The sequence below is a fragment of the Oxyura jamaicensis genome, chromosome 1, assembly GCF_011077185.1.
Source record: "Oxyura jamaicensis isolate SHBP4307 breed ruddy duck chromosome 1, BPBGC_Ojam_1.0, whole genome shotgun sequence".
In the NCBI taxonomy this organism is placed as follows: domain Eukaryota; kingdom Metazoa; phylum Chordata; class Aves; order Anseriformes; family Anatidae; genus Oxyura; species Oxyura jamaicensis.
This window is the reverse complement of record NC_048893.1, coordinates 3488908-3513278: the sequence shown is the minus strand read 5'-3', so window position 1 is coordinate 3513278 and position 24371 is coordinate 3488908. Positions and strand designations below refer to the sequence as shown.

At 42.3% G+C, this 24371-nt stretch overlaps 2 long non-coding RNA genes across 2 annotated transcripts; both read left to right on the top strand.

Moving 5' to 3' along the window:
- The first annotated feature begins 5509 nt into the window (after window positions 1-5509).
- On the top strand, window positions 5510-9555 carry LOC118174832. The gene is made up of 2 exons (XR_004754786.1): window positions 5510-5606; window positions 8244-9555. It is a non-coding gene; the product is annotated as an uncharacterized LOC118174832 (long non-coding RNA).
- A 9065-nt stretch (window positions 9556-18620) lies between these two features.
- LOC118174785 lies at window positions 18621-22185 on the top strand. The gene is made up of 2 exons (XR_004754779.1): window positions 18621-18800; window positions 21831-22185. It is a non-coding gene; the product is annotated as an uncharacterized LOC118174785 (long non-coding RNA).
- Window positions 22186-24371: the final 2186 nt, after the last annotated feature.

Here is a 24371-nt window from a genome sequence, read left to right as displayed (position 1 = left end):
CATATATCACAGTACATTTTATCCAATGCAATGTATACCTTATTAAAAGAGTATATATTTAAAAGTTCAGTTTTCAGTAAGGGCTGAGGAAGGAACAAGTGCTACTGCTTGTCTTTGGAGAAATAAATTAACTCACACATTGCAGTTAATCATGACCATCAGCTAAGAGCAGGTACATACTACTGCAATGATGAATTAATTAGTATAATTGATGTAGGTGTACTAAGCCAGGGATAAAAACTGAACAGTAGATCAATGATTGCATCTCTCTGCTAAAGGTGAATTATTCCTCAACCGTGTCTCCTCCTGCTTTTGGCTAGTTGAGTCTTAAAGTTCTTGCTCTGGGAGCCCCAGAAACTCTTGTAATTGTCAGAGAAGGATGTTTGAGTTAAAAAACCATTGTCCCAGCGATAGCTGAAGGTGCTTTATAGAGTCAGGAGACCAAAGATCAGTGCAGAGGTGCCAAAATCAAATGGGAATGAGGAAAGATATAACAATCCATGCAACAGGTATGACTCCAAAGGAAGAGTGGCCCCTGAGGCAGGCATTACCAAGAAGAGTTGATGTCTTGTCTCCGTGTTCCTCCAGGATACCTGATAGAATTTAAACATGTTTTGCTCTTCCCTTGGCACAGCTTCTGAAATCAGCCTTTGTGAGCATGAAAGTGTGAAAACAGCACTCTGTGTAGCCTGAGGGGTGGGATCCTGGCCCTGCAGTTCATATATTTTGATAAAGATGTGGTTGTCCCTCCTCCCCTATTTCTCTGTTGTCCCCCTAACCAATCCAAGTGGCACGTGTCTTTTCACCCCTTTCTATGCACACCAACCCAAGGGGTTGCTAGATCATTTCTACACCTTTTTGGACCATCTCCATTTCATTAATGAATACTTGAAAACTCATTCCTGTTCAGCTTTTAAGGGAGAAAAAAAAATCTTAAAATATCCAAGACCTGAAAAGCTAAGGCTACCAAGTGTACAAAGCCCCTGTCACCCTAATCATAACCATATGCCTGCCCACTTTCTGTCCTGCCTTTAATTCTGCGACTCTAGAGGCACCAGAATTTCCACACTGCTTTTCCCAAACTCGACCTGCTCCCTTCCATTGCAAGTCAGACAATCCTACCCTTCCATCCTAACCTCTGGTCATTTCATAGTGTGGCTTTGCAATGGTCACTTACCACTCCAGCTTTCAGCCTGAACAGGATAACCAGACTCTCAGACAACCCTGAGAAGGTGCTGACCCTGGAGACCTGGCCATGAGGACATCCAGAGTATTCACCGGTGCCCAAATGTATAAAACATCTGATCTGGTGGTTTGTTAACCACTTGTTAATCAAAGCATCTGGTAGCAGGTGAGAGCTGGGTGACCAGCTGAGTGGGATGTATTTTTTACAGCTGTTTCTGATGGTTCACCATGGTGCAGTGGCTGACAGCACAAGGATCACCAACTTGGATAGGACCTTTGTCCTTTCAGTAGTTAACTAGATTTTCACCTTGGCTACTTATAGATGAACTGCTTTTAATGCAGTAAGATTATGTTGGCTAGGCTTTAGGCACCCAACAGGTGCCCAGGATCCTCACCACGCTTGTGCCTCCTGTGGCACCACTCCAATTCCCAAGCAAATTTAGACACCCTGAGCAATATCCTGTTGCATCCCATTCATATGTCCCATTGCAGCATAAACCTGCCTCTTGATGTCCCACATTTTCTTCTCTGCCTTCACTGCTTCATACTCATTTTCTTCAGTTGAATCTCACTCATGATTCCCAGCTGATAACCTCTTCCCTTCCCCTTTTGTTATTTGTCTGCACTTACTGATGCTCTCCTCAGTTTGGATATTATCAGTACCTGTTATTTTCTTTATTATCAACAGAGTAGACACCAAATCTGCTATTCTCCACAACACTGCCATCTCCGGGATATCTGCTCTTTACTCCAGTCTTAGGTGACAAACATCACCTTTTGCTTTACAGCCGCCCCATAGCCATGACAATGCCTCCCTCTGAGTTGATTTGAATCAGTTTTGCTTCAAGTAAGATTCCCAAGAGATGCTGGGAAGTGCTCCTGTAACGGTGTCAGTACAAATAGATGCCTGTTCACCCAGACACACACTGTGCTGCAACAGTCATGGGTATTTCGTACTCTCTCAGGGGGAAGTGTGTCTGCTGCAGTGAAGCAAGAGGGGCTTGAGCTGAGCTGCTGATGGAGCCAGGAAACCGTGCACTAATTAGTTAATTGGCTGAAAGAGCCTGCATCATATTGGATGTGTTTAACATATACGCTAGCCCTGCTTTTGTGGAAAAAAAAAGGCAACAACAACAACAAAACGTTTTGCAAAGCCATAAGCTTTGTTAATACCAATTTTGCCTTCACTTATCCCAGTGTTACATTGATAACAGGCTGACTGATGCTACTTTGTACTTAGGCATATTATTCAAGCATAAAATCAGGAGTGAAATCTGAATCACTTCTTTCTTTTATGCTCTGATATGGCTTCAGTTTGCTTTGTCATAAAAGGACAGTGTGAGTCACTGATTCAAATGGGGGAAGTGTGAGCATCCCTCTTTTACAACAGCAAAACCAACAATAACAACAACAACAAAAAAACAATATGTTATTGGAGAGAGACAGAGAAATCTGCACACAATCACAAGTCTTGTGACTTGCCCATGTAACCACAGTCCCAGCCCATCCAGAAACTGCTTTTTATGTCACTTTTGCAACACTGTGATTCATCCGCTTTGTGGTGAACGGTTCTGGTCAATCACATCTTCCCTTCTCCTTTGGTTTACTCACTCCATCAGAGACACACATGGTTCTCATAATGAACTGTTCAAAGTAATCAAGACATATTCAAAATACTATTGTTTAACCTTGAACTTTCGGGGGGGCGGGGTGGGGGAGAGGGAAGGAAATTCTTGGTGTATAGAAAGAAAAACATCGGGACTTCCTAACGTTTGGGGCTTTGAGGCTGTTTCTGATAACAAATGGACGAATGGGGCTTCTGTACTGTGGAACAGAATAAAGTTCACAAGAGTAAGGACATGAAATTAGCTTGAAAGTATGAACTTTGTTATCCCATATAGGATTTTCAAATAAAATGAACAAAACTGTTGCCAAAGCCAGAACAGATATGAGGATTGAACAGGATAGGAGGGAGGAAAAAAGTGACTCCTAAAGACAGAGAAGATAATGGTTTAGAGAAATTTTGTGTTTAGGGAACAGCTCATTCATCTGAAAAACTGTGAGACAATTGTGAAAATTACCTGGGAAATAAAATATATGTATATATGGTAAGGGTGAGAATCTAAACTGATGTCAGGGAAATTGCAGCAGAAGAATAGGTGATGATTAGAGCCTCTCTTACTCCGCAGACTTGCCAATATTGAGTCTTCCAAAATCACAGTGATAATTTACACCACTGAAAAATATACAGGACCAGATTTCTTCTGTGTGTAATGTTAGGAAAGGTCAGACAAACCAAGGTACTAATGTTTTTCTGAATGGCCTGGTCTCTGTAATTCTGCACACAGAATGCCTGTAGCATTTAATCAGAGAATAGGATCAAGCTTATGATATCTCATTTTATTTATGGCAATTTTCAGATATGCCATTCAAACAGTAGTCTTCAAGCCTGAGCTTTTGTGCACAGTAAAAAAACAAGGATTTTCCCAGAACACTTTCCTTTGGTAAGGTCAAAGTGTGATTTTTGGAGATAAAGTCTTTCAGGAGTGACACATATTGAGCACCTTCCAAAAATGGAGGTTTCTAAACATCCTACCTTACAAATCCCTGCCATCCATATTTTTAAGTGCCTTCAGATGTAAAACATGCAGAACTGCTTGAAGAGCTTTACAGGAAGAAGTCAGGCACCTGACTCCTGCAGAAACACATTTGATGTCGAGTGCCACTCCCCTTTTGCATTTGCCCACTTCATGCTTCCTAAACAGATCATAATGACTGATTTTAATATTCCAATCATGCAAATCTTCCTCCAAGATTTCAATAATGCCAACAAGGTCTAATGTATACTCATAAATGAGCTATTCCAATTCCAATTCTTGTTTATTACTCAGACTCCCAGCATTAGAGTATAGGCAATTAAAGAATTTTTTTCTCTTCACATCCCTTGGTGCTGCCTTGATTAATTTTGTTCTTGACATCTTAATTTTGTGCTAAATGAATGCTCATTCATTCCTCCCTTTCTGCCTTCCCCTCTTCTTAGCTTAACACTCTCCTGACTGCTCAGCTTGATGTCTCGAAAACTTGTTTCTCTCCTGTGAAAATGGAGAACATCTCACCAAAGCAGGTCTTTCCATTTCTTACAGCCACAAATGTGACTCACTCTATCGAAGTTTTTTAATGTTTCTCTTCCAGGCTTTTGTTGTTGTTGTTTTCCTCTGCTTGTTAGAAATAAGACTTCTGGACAAAAGGTCTGCAGTATACAGGAACTCTTCATCCACGTTCGGTCTGTGGTATGGTTCATAAAGAATGTGACTTGAGCTCTGGTGCACCACAAGCAGTGGGAACAGCGGGCACCATAAGCCTGTCCACTCTTGCCATAATATATTGTGATGGATTTGTGATAGTGTGCAACTTCTTTGTCTATGGGATAATTAATTTCATTCTGAACAGTGTCTTTGGCACAGTTGGTGGGATTCGTGTGACCAAACGTAGACACACCAGAGGTAAATTTCTCCATCTCTACCTTTGTAGTCAGAAGAGAGACATAAGGTCTTCCAGGGAGAAATTAACCTGAATTAGGGTAGATAAATAATGTCTGAAAAATGCCCATTGCACTTAGTGGGGCAGGATGAACTCTTCAGCTGTAGTTTTCTGTAGCTGAGACCTGTAAAACATTCCTGGGGTCGTTTCTCCCCCATGACACACCACCACAAACAGCAATTCAAGCTCTTGTAGATCTATTTGGGGGTCTCTGCTCTGAGATACATGAAGGCTTGTGGATGTGCATTCAGAGAGTATATTATGTCAGACACCACACAGAAATACAGGGAAAGGCAGCCTGTTCTCCAGGGTATTTGTAATCTAAATGAAATCTTTTATTCCTATCCTTTTCTTAGCCTGGCATAATGAAGAATAATTTCTAAAACATTTAAAACCCTTCTTCCAGCTTTGCAGATCATGACTGTTTCTCAGCCTGGCCATTTGAGATACTGAAGAACTGAAGACATGCCATATGCAAGGCATGCTCAGTTAAAAATACACCATATTCCACCGCTGGCACACAACAGCCACACGTGTGCTTGTGCCAAACTGTTGCTGTTACAGCATTTCCAAGCCAGGCATTTCAAGTTCCACTGACAGAAACCTGTAGTGGGATGTAGCTGTTGAAGCTGCTAATCATGCAGGGCACTGGGATGGTGAGCTGCTGGTGTCCTGTTGAAGCGCATGCTTGTGAGGGAACCATGGAACAACTGCCATCCTGCAGTTGTGATTTACTCTGACCTGATTTAATTTCTGCAGGTGCTGATTGGAAGTGCCTGCAATGACTGCAGCCGTAGGTCAGTGGAGGGGACAGCCAGATTGCTCTACATCTGCACTTCCTTGGATATGGCCCCTTTTTCCATCTGGATGCTTTCTTTAAGGTGGGATTTAAACATTTTTTCTAAGGTTTTATTTATTTATTTATTTGTTTGTTGGGGCAAAGCAGATGTCCCTGCAACTGGCTCATAGAAATACAGCTGGTAGAAGCAGAGGTTTTAAATTGTCTCAGCTGCTTAAATAAGATCACATCCACGATCATTTGCTCCTTGGCCCTAACCTTTTCCATTTTTTCCCAATTTAATGCTTGTATTTCTACTGGTGAAGTTCAATCTGTAATCTTTCCTTTTTGCTCCAAGGAGAACAGACCTACAGATGAGTCTCAGGAGACTTGAGTCAAGCTCAGCTCATAATTTCTCTTGCTCATGATCCTGATGTTAAAGATGTTAAAAGAAAGCTTATTTCAAAGAGGTGAGATTCAGCTCACCTAGCTTTTGGAGTGGGACTCAACTTGCAGATTAAGATATCTAAACTTCTGTGTCTCCATATATGTACTTCTGTGCAATCTGTGACTCCAAATTCCCAAAATAGTCAATGTAAATGCAGAATCACATTCGTTTGTCTAAGCATGGAGTCTACCCTAAATCCTGGCCACACAGCTTAGTCCCATATGGGTGCCTCTTACTCCCCACTGCACTTCCCATTGAACTTCATACTCATGGTTTGTGGCTAAATTAAGACCCATTTATTTTATTTTATTTTATTTTATTTTATTTTATTTTATTTTATTTTATTTTATTTTATTTTATTTTCTGGAAAATACCTTTCTTGTTTACTCTTGTTCCCTGGATTTCAAAAAAAGGCAGTGATAGTTTTTCCTGTTCCTCCCAGTTCTTTTTTTTTCTCACCCATATGGGGCTCATTAGAGAGAGCAGTGATGGTCCCAGACCTCACTGGGGTCTGATCCTGGCTGGGTCTATGAAGCATGCAGTAATTAGCAATTCCATAAGGCAGTTGCATTATTTCTCCATCTGCATCTGTGCTCATGGAGGAAAAGGCTCCTGGGACCATGCAAACAGCAGTGCTGCCATAACTGGGGAGACATTGCAGGGAACACGGAGAGGAAACGCAGTGTGGCCAAAGGAAGAACCCAAAACTTTTCTAAACAGGGTCCTCTGTCTTCACAAGCTAGAAATGCTTTGGCAGTGTAGAACTGGAAACCACAAGACTGTACCCTGGAAACCTCTGTTAAAGCAATTAAATCAAACTGTGCTACATGGTATTAATTTAGAATTTCAATTAGTGCCTACAATTTGCTATCAGCTTAGGCCAAGTCATCTTCTCAAACCAAAGCTGTCCCTTCCTTGACTCTTTCCTTGAACAATATGAAGATGGAAGCAATTTGCTAGCATAATCTGATTTAATGTGGTGACTAATCATTCTCAGAAGAAAGTATGGATTGAATTTGTCAGACTGATTATATCTGAAGCATGACAGAGGAGGGGGCTGACCACTTCAGCTTGCATGATCAATGCAGATTCCCAGGACCTGAGCTGATCCCTGACATTTCCAGGTAAATTCAAAGGAACTTCACTTTATTAGCTAAGTGTGAGATGGCTCTATTTGCTTCGCTAAGGCAGCTTGAGTTCCCCCCTTCCAGAGGTGAGTTCTGTTCCTATTTTCATGATGCAGTGCTGCCTGCATGGTTCCCTGTTTCAGGTGGAGACAGCGTTCTCCCAAACCTACCACTTGTTTTGGTATTCATGCCCTGTATTAGGAGAACCTGCACATAATTTTTTTGTTTTGCTCTCCTGGGACTGTTGCTGGCTTTGCAAATTTGTTCATCACAAAACTGGCTTTATTGTTATTATTATTATTATTATTATTATTATTATGGTTCAGCTTTGTAGAATTTTCATTACATCAGTGGCTCTTGTCTCAGACATTGTTGATGACCAGCCCTGCATCCTGCAGTGGAAAAAGAAAGCCAGTGTCCAGAAAGTCACTTTCTTGAGCACTTGTCTCTGTTCTCCTCATTGGCCAAATTTTCACCACAACTCATGTAAATATTGACATTTGCCAGGGACTTTCCTTTGTGCTTTCATTCCCTGCTGAAAAAAGCTTGATGTTTTCTTCTGAGTTTGCCCCTGGACTTTTTCCTAGCTCTTTTCTTTTACCCAGCCTTTCTCTGAAGAGCCTATAAGAAAGAAAACCCCTTTTGAAAATACTTTTATTTTATTTTTTTTTCTTGCTGCAAACATTAACTCCCTGTGCAGATATTCTGGGAACTTTTTTTTTTTTTTTTTTTTTTTTTTTTTTACTGTGTGACACAAGAAACTACAAGAGGAACATTATCTCTACAAGGCAGCAAGTCATTGTACTTGCTTCTAAGAGCTGATCCTTGTTTTGTTTGACTCACTAGCTGTTTTGTTCAGGCAGCGATGCGCTGGAACATCCTTGCACTACCTCAGTAGCACTTGATTTCCTCCCTTTCAGCACCACTTCTGCAGTCAGACTGTCAGACTGTCCTCACCATAAGCAAAGCTGTCAGCATCTGGCCCATTAATAATGACTTGTTATGAAATACAAATTAATCAAGCACTGAGATTATTGTGCTGCATTTCCCAGGACTTGTTATCAAGAGTGATTGCGCAGACATCTTGTTGCATGGGGGTAGATTGCAGTTTGGTTGGAATTAACTCTCAACAGCTGCTTTATTACCGTGATATATTTTTATGTAGGATGAAAGATGTGAATGTCACTTGAGCCCAACAGATCTGCGTACAGAGGAGTTTACAGTCTAAGGAAGAGACAAGGCTGGAGCAGATGACAATAAACAAGGGAATGTAGCATGTGTGTTGTTGTAATTCAGTCTAAAAATTTTAGCAGATACTTTATTCATTTATCCTCTTGCTCTTCCTTATTTAAGGAACAGCTATAGGACGCATTAATCAAGTAGGTGAAGAGTCAAGAGCTTTATCTTTAATAACATTAAAATTTTTCTTGTTGAACTTTTTCCCTATGGACCCAGTACTCAGCTCTGGCCAAGTATCACTCAGCTGAGGAGCCATAGCAAACAGACAAAACAGGTTAAGAGGGATTTATGTCAGAGAAACAGCAAGTGTATTTTGGTCTTAGAAACGTAATCGTTTAATACAAGAGTGCATCTTAAGCATCTTAATATATAGTTAATCTGTATGCTGAACTTCACTCTCAATCCACGTAACTCAACAGCCATTGTTCAGCGATGTTACAAACCCTGTAAAGTAACAGAAGGTGCTGAACAAGCAACTGGGAAAAAAAAAATAGACAAGATGCACAACTTTTAAAACCTAAGTAAGAGCAAACTGACATGCAAAGGGAGAATATAGCAGATAAGTACGCAGTCAGAGCTCTGTCAGTTGTGACTGAAAAGGATGTGTGGTAACCCTGCCCAGATCGGTGCACATAGGGTTTGTTTTTGTTGCTTTCCAAAAATGCACACAAGCCTTTGGCTGCAAGGATATGATATATGCAAGGACAAAATGTTAGGAGACAGAGAGAGAAACCTGGGATGAGTAATATTTGGGGAGTCTGTTACAAAGTGCATGGGTACCAGAGACCTAAAAATTCTTGGGAGAAAGAGTTATAACCCCTGACCTGGGAAATGCTGTGTGCCAGAAGTGACTGGGAGCAGGGTGCATTTGTATGAAGTTGATTTTCTAATTCCCACAGCCCATTAAAGATCCTTCTCCTTTGTGAGAAACCTTTTCAGATCCTCTCACCCACTTCCCCCACCCCAACATATTCACCCCCTACCAATTCCAGTTTGTACCCTGCTCTAGTGCTTTTAATTTTCTGAATATATTTCATGATGACTTTTGCCCATGGAAATGCTGCGGAAGCCGCTGTCGGGTGTACCGTGCCTTTCCTGAGCTGAGTTTTTATCTTTTAAGAACACTTTAAACCTGCCAGAGACAAAATGGGATATGAAGAACCAATTTCAATTACAAGTGTGTGAGGTGGTTTCCCAGCAACAGCAGTATTTAAAAGCAACAAAAATTAGCATACCTTTAAAAAAAAAAAAAAAAAAAAAGCAGTAGCAGCAGCCGGTGATTTTCATGCTTTAATATTTTGTATTCATTAGAAAGTACATTCTGAGCATTGCTTCTGCCTGAAGGCACAACCCCAACTCATCTTAAAATCACGTCTCTCCTTTCTTCATTGAAAAGTACTTACAACTTTAGAAAGACAGAGAGGGAGAAAGAATAGGTGGGAAGAAAGAGACAGATTAGACTGGAAACAAAGCTGGTTGGAGCTGAGCTATTGACTTCTCTCACTGGAATAACAATCCCTTCTCCTTTAGGATACAGCTCCTCTTTTGATCCATACAAAGAAGTATTCCAGCTCAAAATTTGCTTTTTTCTCCCCTCCTTCCCCTTTTCTCATCTTCACTGTACACACATCCCTCTCTGTTCTCTCTGGACACTACAGTTTTTCTCCCAAACCTCTGACCTGACAGATAAATCTGGGAGAATTTACACTGTGTGAAAGTGCTGTTTTAAAACAGAGTTAACAAATCACAGACGTTGGAACCCTAGAGCAGGTAACACAGGTTTTAAATGCAAGGGAAGGAAGAATGGTGTCAACAGAGACCAGTAAGACCCATAGCATCCCAGTGAGCTCACGTGCAAGAATAAACTGAGACAGGTTAGAGATTTGTATATGCCCCTTTAACCTTGAAGGATTTGTAGTATTTAGGACACTTGTGTCCCCTAATACCTTAGACCTGACAACAAATGTGCATGGCAGTGATATTCCCTTTGTATAGGTCTAGGCGAGGGCAAAAGCAAGGGGAAATGAGTTATGTCCCACCTAACGATAGATGTCTACTGTGTAGACACTGCATCACAGAAATGATAGTGGGACTAGAGGATCCTGAAATTACAGCTACTCTGAGGGCACAGGGAGACAAAAGTGGCTGCTTCGAGCCACAGGGAAAGGTCCAGCAAGCCAAGTTCCTGACAGTGGGAAAAACAGATGCCTGTGGTGATACTTCCCAGGTATAGAAAAAATGAAGTTTAACATTGAACTGGTTAAAGCAAAGAGCTTCTGGCCAGCTCAGGAACAAAAAGAAAACTCTTCAGCCTCAGAAATTTATTTCCCAGTCCTTTTTGTTCCTCCAAAATTTTTCTGTTCCTCAGCAAAACATTTCAATTTTCAGCCCAAGTTGGACCAGAGGAGCAGTCCCATGGATTTGTATGGTCTTGGTTTTTGTTATCCAAAGACAGACATCAAAGACATCTATCTCTTTGCACAAAATCAGCAGGAGACAGATCACTTGCACTGCAAGCATTGTCCTGACAAGATCAATCTTTGGCATTTTGGGATGTGAAGAGATGATTTTGGTTAATCTGCTTCATCTGGGCTGCTAGACATCCAGAAATCCTGGCCAAATGTTCATATTCTTTATTGCATTAACAGCATTTCTAAGTGAATAAGGGAAGATATATCAAGGAGAGCTGCTGGAGAAAAAGTGCCATCAGAGGAGCACAGACAATAAATATTTTGTTTCTCTAAAGGTTACTGATTGATTGATGAAAAGGTAGGGGGAAGCAAATTTATCTTCCTACATCAATTCAAGTAATAAGAGAAAATCAGTTTGTCATGTGGCCTGTAAACTCCCTGTCTTGTACCTCTTCAAATACAAACTTTTTAAAGCAGTTGCAGATTGCTCCAAGTATGAGGATACAACAAGGGTTCGAGCCTCCCGCCTACATACAGGAGCCTTGTAGCAGATGGGATGCTGTCTGAGACATCCCTGTAGGGTTGTCAGGTACAGCTCAGGGCCTGCAGGAGGCCTGCACTGTCTGGAACAGCAGCTGGAGGCCAAGCAGGATCCCCCCAATTTCACTGTGTACCTGTGCTTGGGCTACCGGATTGAAACCCCCAAGGCGAGAGTCTGAATCCTGTCCTGGGCTTCAGCATTTATTACAGAGGTGACCTTGGAGAAGACGAGGTGGCAGCCAAGAAGCTACAAAGCATAATGAAATTAAAGAGATAAAAGTGGATGTAGACAGCTGCCTTTCCCCTTCCCTGCAAGGAACAGAGAGGGGGCCCTGGGGAGACCTGTGAGCTCAGATTCTCAACAGGAGAACCGCCAGCAGAAAGCCTCTGGGAGTCAGGTATTTGCAATTTAAATGGATTGAAATCAAAAGCAAGCACCATGAAGTTGCTGGTCAGCAATAAACTAATTTTAAAGTTTCCTTAAATAAATAAATAAATAAATAAATAAATAAATAAATAAATAAAAACACCACACAACTTGAACTGACTGCTGCCATCCCTTCATTCAAGCTATTCTCTTAATGATGCCCATTCCCTGCAAAGCCACCCAAATACTGATGGTTCGTTTACTCTGAGCGGCAAAAATCCCTACAAAGCTTCCTACTTTCCTCGTGTCACATTTCTCACTGCCCCATCTGGTGTCTGTATCTCTCTGCAGCCTCAGCAGTAATGAAATGGAGCAGCTTTCTCTCATAATCAGAGTTTATTCTCTCTTGTTTCCCAGGCCATCTCTGAGGCTGACTTTCTCCATAGTTCCGGTCAACCAAGCCTGGATTAAGGAGGAAATGATGGCAGTGAGGCTGCCATGGAAATGAGGAGCATGGGGAAAAAAAGCTGTTGGGATGTGGAGGAAATAAATGGGAGGACTATTCTGAAAGATCATAGCTGCAGTTGATTGTGCTATATGTATATACATGTGCAATTGGTGGAAATTTTACAAAGCTCTGAGAATTCATTTTTTTCTGAGATGTTTTAAACATACGATGGAGAATTACTTTGTTTAGGAACACTTTAAAAATCTTGAGATAACAGCAGTGCGAGGCAGCCATAATATTTTCTTTATAACCATTAGTCTGGCAGTCAATGTGGAAAACACATCCTTACACATGAAAAAAAAAAAAAAAAAAAAGTAGTTTTTGTGAAGTTTCACTGAAAAAAATATTGGAAGAAGTTAAAAGGTATCAAAGTGCATACTAGTGTGAACAGGGGGCTGATTTCTCAGGCTGCAATTGTCTCCTAGAGGAGAGGCAGAACGTTGGTTAAGGAGAAGGAGGTGGGTGGTGTGTTAATGGGAGCAGACCTAAACATCTGTGTGTGGCACCCAAGGGTGCGGAGACACTTCTGGTCATGCCTGCTGGTGGGAAGGAGGGCACTGCACTGGGGACACCTTGTAGGGATGTGGAGGGACCTGTGCCATGGGGAGTGAGCAGAGGGAACGGGCCAGGAGGTGTGTGAAGGTGGATATTCCCACTACGAGAGTAGTTTTGTCCTTATCCTCCAAGCAATAAAGCTCCTTTTCACCTACAGTGCTGAGAAGGAGTTAAAAATATTGCAAAGCTGGCTGCAAGACCCCCCCCCCCCCCCCCCCCCCCCCCAGGACTGATGCTGCTGCTGTTTGATCTCCCTGCTTGGGTGGGAGCTCAGGAGAGTTTTGATCTCTGGAGGTAACCGGGACAAATGATTCCTATCTGTTGGGGCTGGCGGTGCAGAGCAGCGAACTGCACATCAACTGCCTCAGCTAGCTGACTGCAAGACGCAGAGTTAAACACAGTCACATTCACAGCCTCGTGCTTCGTTAGTAAATTACTATATAATGAACCAGTACGTAGTAACTATCCTATTTTCTTCCTTGGCTAATACCCTGTTGGTATCTCATCCGTAGACTCACTTGAGCAGAAAAGGTGATTTACACCAGAGCCAACCTATCCCTGGGGCAGGCAGCAGCCTGATCCCTTTTGGATTTAGTGTGAGCCAGCCTGAACCCTAAAAGCAAAGCTGAGAAGAAACGCAGTGCTGGTTATGGTGGAGAGAAGCATTCGATCATTTCATTAACCCCGATAATGTTTCAAAAGAATACCTTAATGGTGCAATCAATAACTCAGTCTGTGATCAGTTTGTTTGTCAGTCTCAAATGCTTTTCTTTTAATAGGGAACTCCCAGAAGGACCATGAACTATCACTCATAAGCAGTGATTTGGGGTGCATGCAAAGCATGACTTCTGTTTTTTACTTTGCTTCTTTCTGACTGCATCAGTCATGCAGACAGCTGCTAGATGACTGCCCCAGGTGCCCCAAAGCCCTCCATCCTCCACCAGACTTCACAGACTAAACTTTTTCTGCCTTTGCTTCAGCTCCAAATCATCGGCTATGTAGCTATAATGTGGCAGCACAACCTGCGATGACCTCCACAGAGCTTGTGAGCCCAGCTCAACTACTTTTCACTTCATTGTGGGCTCTCATCTGCCTGGAAAACCCCATGCAGACACCTCCAAGACAGGCTCTGCCTCTTTGACAGCACCAGGACATTGTCCCCCCTTTCTTCTTCCCTTCCATCTTCCCTTTACTGAAGGTTTCTAGCTCACTGATAAAAAGCTACCAGATACCATCTCAGGTGCTTAGGCGCACTTGAAACAAAAAACCCTGAAAAAGGTCCAAATCTCACAGGCAGGGAGTATTCCTTAGCTCTTTGAAGGCACTCAGCCCCAAGGGAGGTGGGCGAGGGGGAACGTACATGGCAGCATTTGATATTTGAGCTGGCTGCAAAACAGCAGAGTGATTTCTTTGTGCAATTTCAGCTGCAAGAAATGGGGGCACTTCCTTTCTGCTTTGCTGGGTAGAATTTTATCTTCTCTTTTTGACACTTATTAATTTTCCACTTATTAGGCTGCCTGTGAGATTTTCTTTGTTGTTTTTCTCTTTTTCATTATTATTTAAGAGATCAGCGCATGCAGAGTTTTCATTGTCAAATTAAACACACCGAGTAAATACAGTCCCCGAAACAGGAGATTTTATCTGGGAAATCCAGATGAAATTATGCAGCTGACAGTTGTTCGGATGAGCCTCCTTTGCTAAAGTACAATAGCAAACGATATCCTTCGTTCCCTTCCCCTTCTCTTCATTATGCGTCGGAGGGAAGGGAGCGAGAGAAAAGAGCAGCTGTCCTGGCGTTGCATTTATTCCGCTGCGGTGACTGCACTGCACACAAGTAACAAAGCGCTCACGGTGAGCACAACGCTTAGCAGTGAGATTACACCTAGGGTATAACGCGATATGTGACCTGCTCCAGGTTGCAATGACTTACTAAGTCAGCCGATTTCTTTTTCCTTGTCCTTCCATAGCAGAAGAGAGTCTGAGAAGTGAACAGAGATTATGCTGATTCCTGCCCAGAGCTCCTCACTCTTGCTGGATATAGCCTGGAGTTAATGTACCTGAGCAGTGGGGCAGCTTTCTAAAGGACGTGCTCTGCTCTCCGTGGCATAAATTTTACTGCAGAGGGGAAAAGCATGTTCAGCCTTGCCTGTTAGCCAAACTTCTCATGTGGCTTATAACGAAAGAAGCCACATAACTTTAGGAAAAGCTGAAATCTGAAGGACTGTGGGTGGTCAGGGTGGAAGGGGAGCAGCATGCTCAGCCCATCCTGAGGGCATCTCACGAAGACTATCAGGCTTTAGGCTAAGGGGATCAGCCAGTATGAGCAAAATAGCTTAAAATGTGATGTGGGGTGGTTCTGGGCAGGGGAATGGCTCAGGTTTAGACTTATCAAGCAGAGTGGACATCCACTTAGAGTCTCTATATCCTGACAGAGCGTCCCTGTAACTGGTGGACTCAATTCAAGAAGTGGTTGGGCCCAACTGGCAAGGATGTAGTTAGACCCTGTGTGTGAGGTAATTCAACATGCAAAGCAACTTCAGCCCTTTACATCTATGGGCCAGATGCTCATGTGCAGATAGATGTCTCATTTTTCAGCTGTTCCAGGGCCTCAAAGCAAAGTTTATTGTACTGACTCCTCCTTTTAAGTCCCCCTCCCCAACAGTGGTAAGTGGATTTCACATGAAAAACAAGGTTTCAGCCAGACTCCCAACCCTTTGCTTTTGTAGTTTGCCAAAACCCACAACCACCCAGCCAAGAGGACTGGAACTGAACTGGTTCCATGACTCCTACCCGAATGTAATAAAATGGGAAACAGTTTGGATGAGAAACAAGATATCAAGATATCTGTATGATCCTCACAAACAATGTCATCAGTGAGGTGAGGTGATGGTGGAGACAGGGAAGGGTATCAGACATACTTCTTGTTTTCAGCTCTCATTAAATACGCTTTGATTGTTTTCTTAACAGGAATTGGCAGAGAAAGCTCAGCACATTAATTAGGTTGTAATCCAAAGCTAAAAGACATTAAGAAAGAAAGATAAAAAACCTGGCTCTGGGTACCCACTACAGTGTGCCCACGGGAAAAAAGTCTGTGATTAAGACAATCATATCTAAATTACATCCCACAGAACAATGTGAAGAAAGGCACACGGACAAGTGAACACCAAACCACCACTTCCAGATGAAGCTTCCATGGCTATACTCTAATTTGTGGCAGAAAGTTGTTTGTAGAAGGCATAATATCCCAGCACAGGTTCCCAAACCTACTCAGAGGTGGCAAAATTGAGCCATATCAGTCTGAGATTAAGGTCTTCTGTCTCTGTCTCCTGTTCTTCCAGCTAAAGGCCATCACCTCCTGCCAAGCATTCTACCAAGGTACATCTGAGGATTCTTTACAAGGATACCAGTACCTTCTCTTTCAGTTTGCAGGTCAGGAAATGCAAACATCAGGGAAACTTACCTTGTCCAAGGGCTTCTCACAGGCCTAGGACAGAGGAATATAATTGAGGTCTCTTGAGCTCAATCCACTGTCGTGTAGCTGACCTGTGGAGCTCAACATACATGAAAGACTATGCTGGAAACCAAATTCTTCATTCCAAAAGCTGATGGATATAGGTTGTATGACTGGTGAGGCGTAGAATCATAGAATCACAGAATATCCTGAGTTGGAAGGGACCCACAAGGATCATAAAGTCCCACTCCTGGCACCACACAGGTCTACCCAAAAATCCCATATGACTAAAGGCATAGTCCAAGCACTTCTTAAACTCCGAAATATTCCCTACAAATGCGGGTACCTGGAGACTAAAGTATTACTAGTGATCAATCCATCTTAATGTTCGTCTTTGCTGTCCTGGCTCAGATTTTGTTGGGAAAAAAATTCTTTCAGGGCATGGTCCTAATTCTTCAAACTTCAGGCAGTTCAAGGTACTGGCCTACATTAGGAGATGGAGCCAGAGGTAACCAATGACACTCCTTGTTGGTGTTGATAGCTGCCCAGGCTTTTCAGACAGAGCTATCTTGGAGATATCTGGGGAGACAGGTTCAATTGGGGCACAGATGCATGGACTTTCTTCCAATCTGGCTGGATGCTGATGGTTTTTGGGTGGCGGTATTGGTGGTGAATATTTTGACACTACTGGAAGTTTGCCATCTTGGTCAGAACCACCACACATGACTTCTCCTGGCCAAATATGAAATGCCATTAACTCCTAGATCATTATTATTATTATTATTATTATTATTATTATTATTTTGGCCATCCATACAATAATAAATGCTTAAAATCTCTACCCTGAAGAAGACCTGTACAGGACATGTATTAAGTGCCTCGCTTTCTAGAAGTTTCCATATTACCCTATATACGCCACCCATATGTACTTGGAAGAATTACCCACTGAAGTCCTGCCAAGATTTGACATCAGACTGTGCTAAGGCACCTGCTGGTTATCCAGCAAGGACTGTGAGCATAATCTGTGTGCCCCACTGCAGTCCCCTGCACAGATACTGATGTTTTGGAATATATAGACAAGCCAGCAGGCACTTTCCAAATGATCTGAAGATCCTTTGTCCTTCTGAACACACATGACCAGTGCCTTGTCACATTTGGAAAGCGTCTCACATCCCTTGGCTTCTTCATCTTCTTGCTTTGACCATGTAACTGGGGCTTTTACTATTGAATTCTCAGCCTCTTCCGAATCAGGATCCTAATTATCACCTCTTCCTCAGCCTCCTCTCAGCACTGGTTCAGAGATGAAGCACACGTACTCATCACTTGATCTCTGCTCCATGACCACCATTCAGCTGGGAAATGGGCTTGCAAACCCTTCTGCAGCCTGCTTGGGGCTGTTTTGTCACTCTTCCACCATGCTAATCCTTTCACTCTTCTCACGTTCACTCTTGGATGCACACTGAGTGTGTTTACATCAAAGTTTGCTTTTATTCTGCCCCTCAGACTGTGTGGGAGAGATTTCTGAGGAAGAGGCATTTTGTAATAACAATACCATTATTATTTTACTTGTGAACATTTTCCCCTTCTACTAGATTGGATTTCACTCTGGCTATAGCTCTTTGAATTTGAAGGACTTTTTATTCCCTCCTTGTTTTTCTTCTTGTCTTATCCTCTGTTTAAAAGCAAAGTCATCAATAATTTTAGATGAAATGTATTTGCTGTAACTCTCCAGGATAACACGGTTTGAATGTTTTGATTGATTTACGTCTATAAAAAACAAACTGCATCAGCCGTTTGCCTGTAGAAACCTTTGTTTTCTTTAAAGGTATGAGCCCTGTGCCTCATTAGTCTCCCAAGCTTTCCTTTTGGTACCTGTTGTGTTTCACACATTTTTATAAGCTGTCTGCCTCTAATAAATGAAATTATACTTCAGCTGTAAAGTGTTCCCATAAGCAATCAAAGAAATGCTGCCTTGTAGTCTCTGAGAATAAGCACCATCAGTACCATTGTCACATCATCAAGATGTAATACAGCCTGGTTATTAGTTTTATGCTACTCTGACAGCTCGGGTGGTGCAACATCTCTAAAAACTCAGCGCTGGAGGAATCAAAGAATTGAAAATCAGCATATACCAGCCTAAGGTGCTTGGCAGTACAATATTACACCTGATTGTTCGGCAGAAGGTGGCTTGATCCAGCAAAACCCCTTGAATGATTTCACTCAAAGGTCAGAAGCTGAAATCAGGTGAATTAAAAGTAAAAATCCCATCCAAGCTCATTAGCATGACTGGAACTATCAGCATGAGTTACAAGACCCATGATGGCATCTTCGGAGAGCTCCAGAGAAGATCTGCTAAAGCTCCTTTGGGATCCACAGGCAAGCAGAAACTTGCTGTTTGCTTTTGCTCTGCTTTCTTGCTTCAAAGAGAGAGAACTGAGAGGATTGTGTTTTTCCTGGGGCATCTTCAGGTCAAATGAGAAGATGAATGCAGCGGTGCGTGTGCTCTGGTCTGTTCTCGTCTCACACCTACAATGTAATCCAGAGGAAGAGGATGGGGTAGCTCATGACACACAGCATTATTCCATTTCAGAAGAGAGCAGGCTGCCATCCTGCTCCCCATTTTCCTAGCACTGGCCTGGCATCCAGTGATGGTAAGTTTGAATTCCTGAGTTTTTTTTGCATCTCTCCCAGGTTAGGCACTTGCTGGCTTAGAGGGCTTAGGGCACCGTTGGGTGTGAGTGAAAGCAGCCCCACAAGAAGAGAAAAGCCACAGAGCCTGTGAGCAGCAGAGCATGGATATTGCAGATGGCAAGGCTGGGTGCTGCACCAAGTAAGTTGCTTTTAACACTTAAACAACTTTTATCTTAGCTTTAAATTCATTCCGGTTTGTTGATCCTTATTTATAAAAATCTCTTTTCCTTTTCTTTTCAAACTGGGGTGAAGCAGAAGGGCAAGCAGAGAGGAAATCAGCATTCAAAACTCCTCTCCACTTGCATGCACACTGCATTACTAAAATTAACATTGCGTCTGGTTCAGTGGGATCAATGTTGAAGCCAGATTATTTACTAATTAAAACCTAGATATATCTAGGAGGTAAAAAATCAAATCCCACAGACTCCAGTTTGCCCTGTTGTAACCCATCCTTGGGAAGCAGCAAAACATCCGATGTCTGCTTATTTACAGGCACATATATATGTAGAGAGAAAGCAGATAATGATTCTTTTATTTCCAGCCCCTCTATGTACAAACACGCAACCAAAACCCTATTCAGAAACTGGTGATTGTGTTCATTGTTCCAGAACACATAATAGCAAAGGGAAGCAGGAACTGCTTTAGTGAAGTAGAAATAGTTGAAGTTGCGCAAATGGGAGGGGGGCAGGGAAAGCAGCAAATAATTCTCACAGTCTAAAAGCTGCAGAGAGCCATAAATCACTAATCCTTGCACTCTGTGAGTCTAGCACCCCTGCTGAGCTACTGTAACTCTTATGATATGTCACCAGGGCCTGAGGTTTAGCCACAGTTCGGAATAAGTGGGCTACATCCTCCTGAATTCTGCAGCAAAATTTACACAGATTTCACGGCAGCTGAACTGGATTTTCTGGGGGCCATGTGACAGAAACGGTGCTCCCATGCTGTTTGAGTACAGTGTCCCAGCCAGGAGCATCTCCTGGATTCCTCTGATGGGGAAGGAGAAAAGCCCAGGCCTGGGTAACCAGCTCCATTGGGCAGGTATCTGCTGTGTCCCTCCTGCATGGACTGTGGCAAACCAGGCTGGGGCTTGGGCCACGCAGAATGGTCACTGTGCCAGTCCTGATTGTGAAGGAAAGGTCACTGCTGGACACCTGATGAGAGATATCCCTATCTAGGAGCCCTTGGGATGGCTTGTGGTTAAAACTCCTGTGCAGCAATATAACTGTCCGGGGTCCTTTATTATGGTGTCCAGCCTGGTTCCCCAAAAGGCGTTCTCCTGTAGGTCCTAAGCACACCAGCCTCATGAGGATGTGTCAGATGCCTCTAGGTCACCTCCAGTGACAAGAGATGCATGTGTCAAGGCAATCCATTTGAACACTTTATCTTTTTCCCTGTTCTGCTCTCATCTAATATTCCTATTTGCACCTCATTTTGTTTTCCTCATATCAGTGGAAAGAGCTCCAGTCTCCAGGAACTGCCCTAGTTAAAGCCATTGCCATGTTTTGGTTCCTTGAAGTTATTCAGAATTTCCTGCACAAAGGAGAACCATTTGGACACGTAGTTTGTGCTAAGACATCCCCCTGGCAGAGCAATTAAAATAAGAATCATGAAAGAGCAATATTATTTTAAAAACACAGGACAGCTTCTGATATAAAATGGCACTAGGAATGGACTTGTCGAGGACTATTAGTTTCTTATTTTATTTTCAATAAAAACAGGGAAAGAAAGAGTGTTTACAAGCAAAGCAGTCTGTTCTCTAGTCAAAATACTCTGACTGATTATGCTCTGGGACCAAGCAATTAACAATGATCAAAGAGCATATTTGTTGTTAAAAAGTTAACGGGGATAAAAATATCACTATATTGATATTTTTTGCTGCCTTTTTTTTTTTTTTCCCTCCAGAAATTAGACCATAATTTGATAGCATTCGACAATATAATGCTCATCATTTTCGTTTTTTTTCTGTGGGAGCGGAAGCTGGTTCTCTGCTTAAAAGCAAAAGAAGAAAAAAAAGTCTCCCCCCCCTCAAAAAAACACACTTTTCTTCCCCCCAAAACCTATCTTTCATTAAAAAAAAAAAAGGGGGGGGGGGGGGGGGAAGACTCAACAATATTTTTTGGCCAGATTTACAGATTGCATAAGGAGGTGGTTAGTTCAACTACAGCAGGAAAAGAGTAATTCTGAGAACTAATTAAATACGCTGGTATGCAGATGGTTAATTGGATTAATAATTACTTTGCATATGTATAAAGAGGTTTTATGTTTGCTCAGGCTTTATTAGGGTTCCCCTGGGATTAAAAAGTATCATGCTAATAAATGATTGCTTCAAATAGTAAAAGAATTGTGTCTTGGTTGTGACTAAACTTTGGAGGAAGAATCTTTCTACTTCCATCAGAAGGTAATTTAAATAGGAAAATGATTTTTCTTTCTTTTTTTTTTTTTTTTTTTTTTCTGTGCACTCACCTAGAGTCACTCTGGGGAAGAAAGAAAAGTGAAGCATGTTGTAATCTGTAGGAATCAGAAGACAATGGAAAAATCTGTTTTTAAGCATTTTTGGGGGGTGGGAACAAATTGCCATGGCAACTCTCTAAACGGATATGTCTTCAAGGAAATCATGCTGTTCTCTTGAAAAGTGTGATGCATAATACAACAAGCACTTGAAAGTTATCTTTGAAAGGCATGTGTATAGGAAAATCAGAAATATTTTATAAATTCAAACTTATGAAACATTCATGCTGATACACTAATGTTTCACACAGCAATTATTCTACCCAAAGGCAGGAGCTGAATTACCTTGCCATGTATATGTACATTTTCAAGCATGCTTTGTGGTTTTCTGATCTGGTCTATCAGTCCTCTTCGTCTGCTTCGTGAGCACTCACAGAGAGCCTCTTGCCATCAATACATAAGTTACTATAACTCAGATGGTCGTTCACTCAGGGAGTAAAATATTTAACCCATTTCTTATAACATTTCTTTTTTTCTGACAGGTGGTGTCAGTCAAAATTTTCTTACCAGCAACATCAGGGCCATCAATGTGCTGAAGACAGTGGGATGGAAAAAAAAAGGGAGAATTTGGGCTAAAAACCTTCCTGGCAAAAAGAACTCCTATTTAAACCAACTGGATGTTTTGAGAAATCTGGTCACAATTAAGCTTATTTTTTGCTCACAAAATTGAAGGATTCTCATCCTGGCAGAACAAGTAAGGGTCTAACCTCAGGATCCCCTGCCCCTAATAATGACATAAGGAGTATTTCCTTTGCTATAGGCTATTTAGTTTCTTGGTCTCTGGTCTGAAACAGTAAAAAATAAATAAATTAGAACTTGACCGGTACAAATACAAAGAGAAAAAATATCATGAGTACTCATTTACACCCTTGAGATAGAGCTGTGTCCATGATATTTGCCTGACTTAGTGGTTGCTTCCAGCTACTCCTAGGCTGTTGTTCCACAAGTCTGAGTTTTTAAAATTAATTTAATCTAAAAGGCTGCATATGCATACTTGCTTTTATTTAAGCAAAATTAACTATCAAAATGTATCCAAAATCAACATCTTCCCCATAAACATTTGCACCAGTTTAAAAACATTACCTTAGACTGACATGTTAGATTGACAACCCATGAGGGCTGCATGGAGGCTGATGGTCCTTGTTTTTTTATTTAAGGTGTCAGAACTCCTATTGTGTTTAGCAGTAGCAAACGGAGGAACAACTCATGAATGTCTTCTTGAATTTCCTCCCCATGAGCCGTCGCTGCACAACTCACAGAGCTGAGATGGTGGCCACTGCACCAAGCCATGGCAACTAGTTACAGCTCAAATACTATCCACAGATTGTGATCAACTGACTGGTTTTCTCCTCCAAGTCTGTCTGTTCCTTTCCAAGAGCAAGCAGTGGGGAAGTTGTCTGTTCAATGGTGGTTCTTGGAAGAATGATCGCAGTGGTGAAAAGAAGACATCTCACTTGGCTGGTGGATCACTTGGTGGGAAAGGTTGGCAATTGAGAGAGCTGGCTACAGAACATGGACACCTTACATCTTGGTTAAGTGCTATCTCATGATCTTTTTTTTTTTTTTTTTGAGGAACAAGGAAATATTTTGACAAAGTCTAGTACAAATGGGCCCTGAGGGTATAGTGAAGTAGAAATAATTACTGCTGATGATAAGTACAAAGACTGTAATAGCAGTTAGGGATAATAATTGCCATATCTAAGGAAATCCTAAAGCCAGAGCCAGATTTAACATCTTGAAGAATGTCTCAGAAAGGAAACTGGAAGTCTGAAAACCCATTGGACCTGGGGGAAGACTGGTCCTGACTGGAGCTCAATTTATATCCCATGAGGTATGTGATTCTCTGGCCTCTTCTTCAAAAGCTTACTTGAAGTGATTGCAATAACCCCTTCTGACCTTCAAATCTAAGAATCTTATAAGATTGGTCCATAGCAGAGCCAAGCACCTGAGATCCTTTTACTCACTATTATTGCCAGATCAGCCAAAATGTGATTACAGGCACCCTCCCTCCCCACCCATTCCTTTGGATCAAGCCGTTGTTACAGCTGCGCATCAAGCACCATCAGGAAAATTCAGACATCCAAAGGAGTGCACACACAGTTCATCAGGAGCCTGTGCTGGAGACCACAGCAGCATATTAAACAGTTGCATCATTGTCAGGATGTTGGGAGCCACTCCCAGCTCTGAAATTGGTTTTGGTACCAGCTGGGTGCAAGGAACTGGGATAGATGCAGTCATAGAAGCTACCTATGAGGACATGTTAATGCTGGCATTTGAGTCAAGGGTAGCACTTTCTTCAAGGAGGTAACCAGTCCACCCATTATTCTGCATGTACATGGGGAGGGTAAGGTACATGCTTAATGCTATAGAACAGGAGAACAAAACCTCGGTCAGTGTAATCTGTTTGCTCCTACCCTGTCTCAGGATGCAGCCACTAGGTACTTCACAGGCAGACACAGGATGTTGCTTTCTAACCAGATTTCAGTTGCTGTGGCCATGTTCTGAGCTGGCCAGAAGCTGTGCAGCTGATCTAACACAGCCTGCCTCACAGCAGAGCGTGTCACCCTGTGTCACCTCTCTCAGAATGGGGCCGTCTTTAAAGCTCTGTGTGTCCAAGGCTGGAATGACCCTACATGTCTCTCTGTGCAGCAACCCTACGGCATCAGTGGGGTCCCTTGGCTCTGTGATGGAGAGTCACTCTGTGCGTGGGTGTGGGAACAGCAAAAGAAAAAAAAAAAAACATGGACGAGGGAGAGATGCTCTGAATGCTCTGGTCTGTCCAGGTAGGTATTCATTTTCCTTTAATTGGTCCCAGTTTATTCTGTATTAAGGAGATACACCTCCATCAAGGTTACTCATTTTGTATTTGCTTCCAGCAAGAGGTTATCGGATGCAAGAGGCAACTTTCAGGTGCTGGAAATGGGTTTACATGAGGAAGGGTCTCGACACACTTGTGTTTAATAGGGAGGAAATCAGCAAGATTCACACATCCATAATAAACTGGGGGGGGGGGGGGGGGGGGG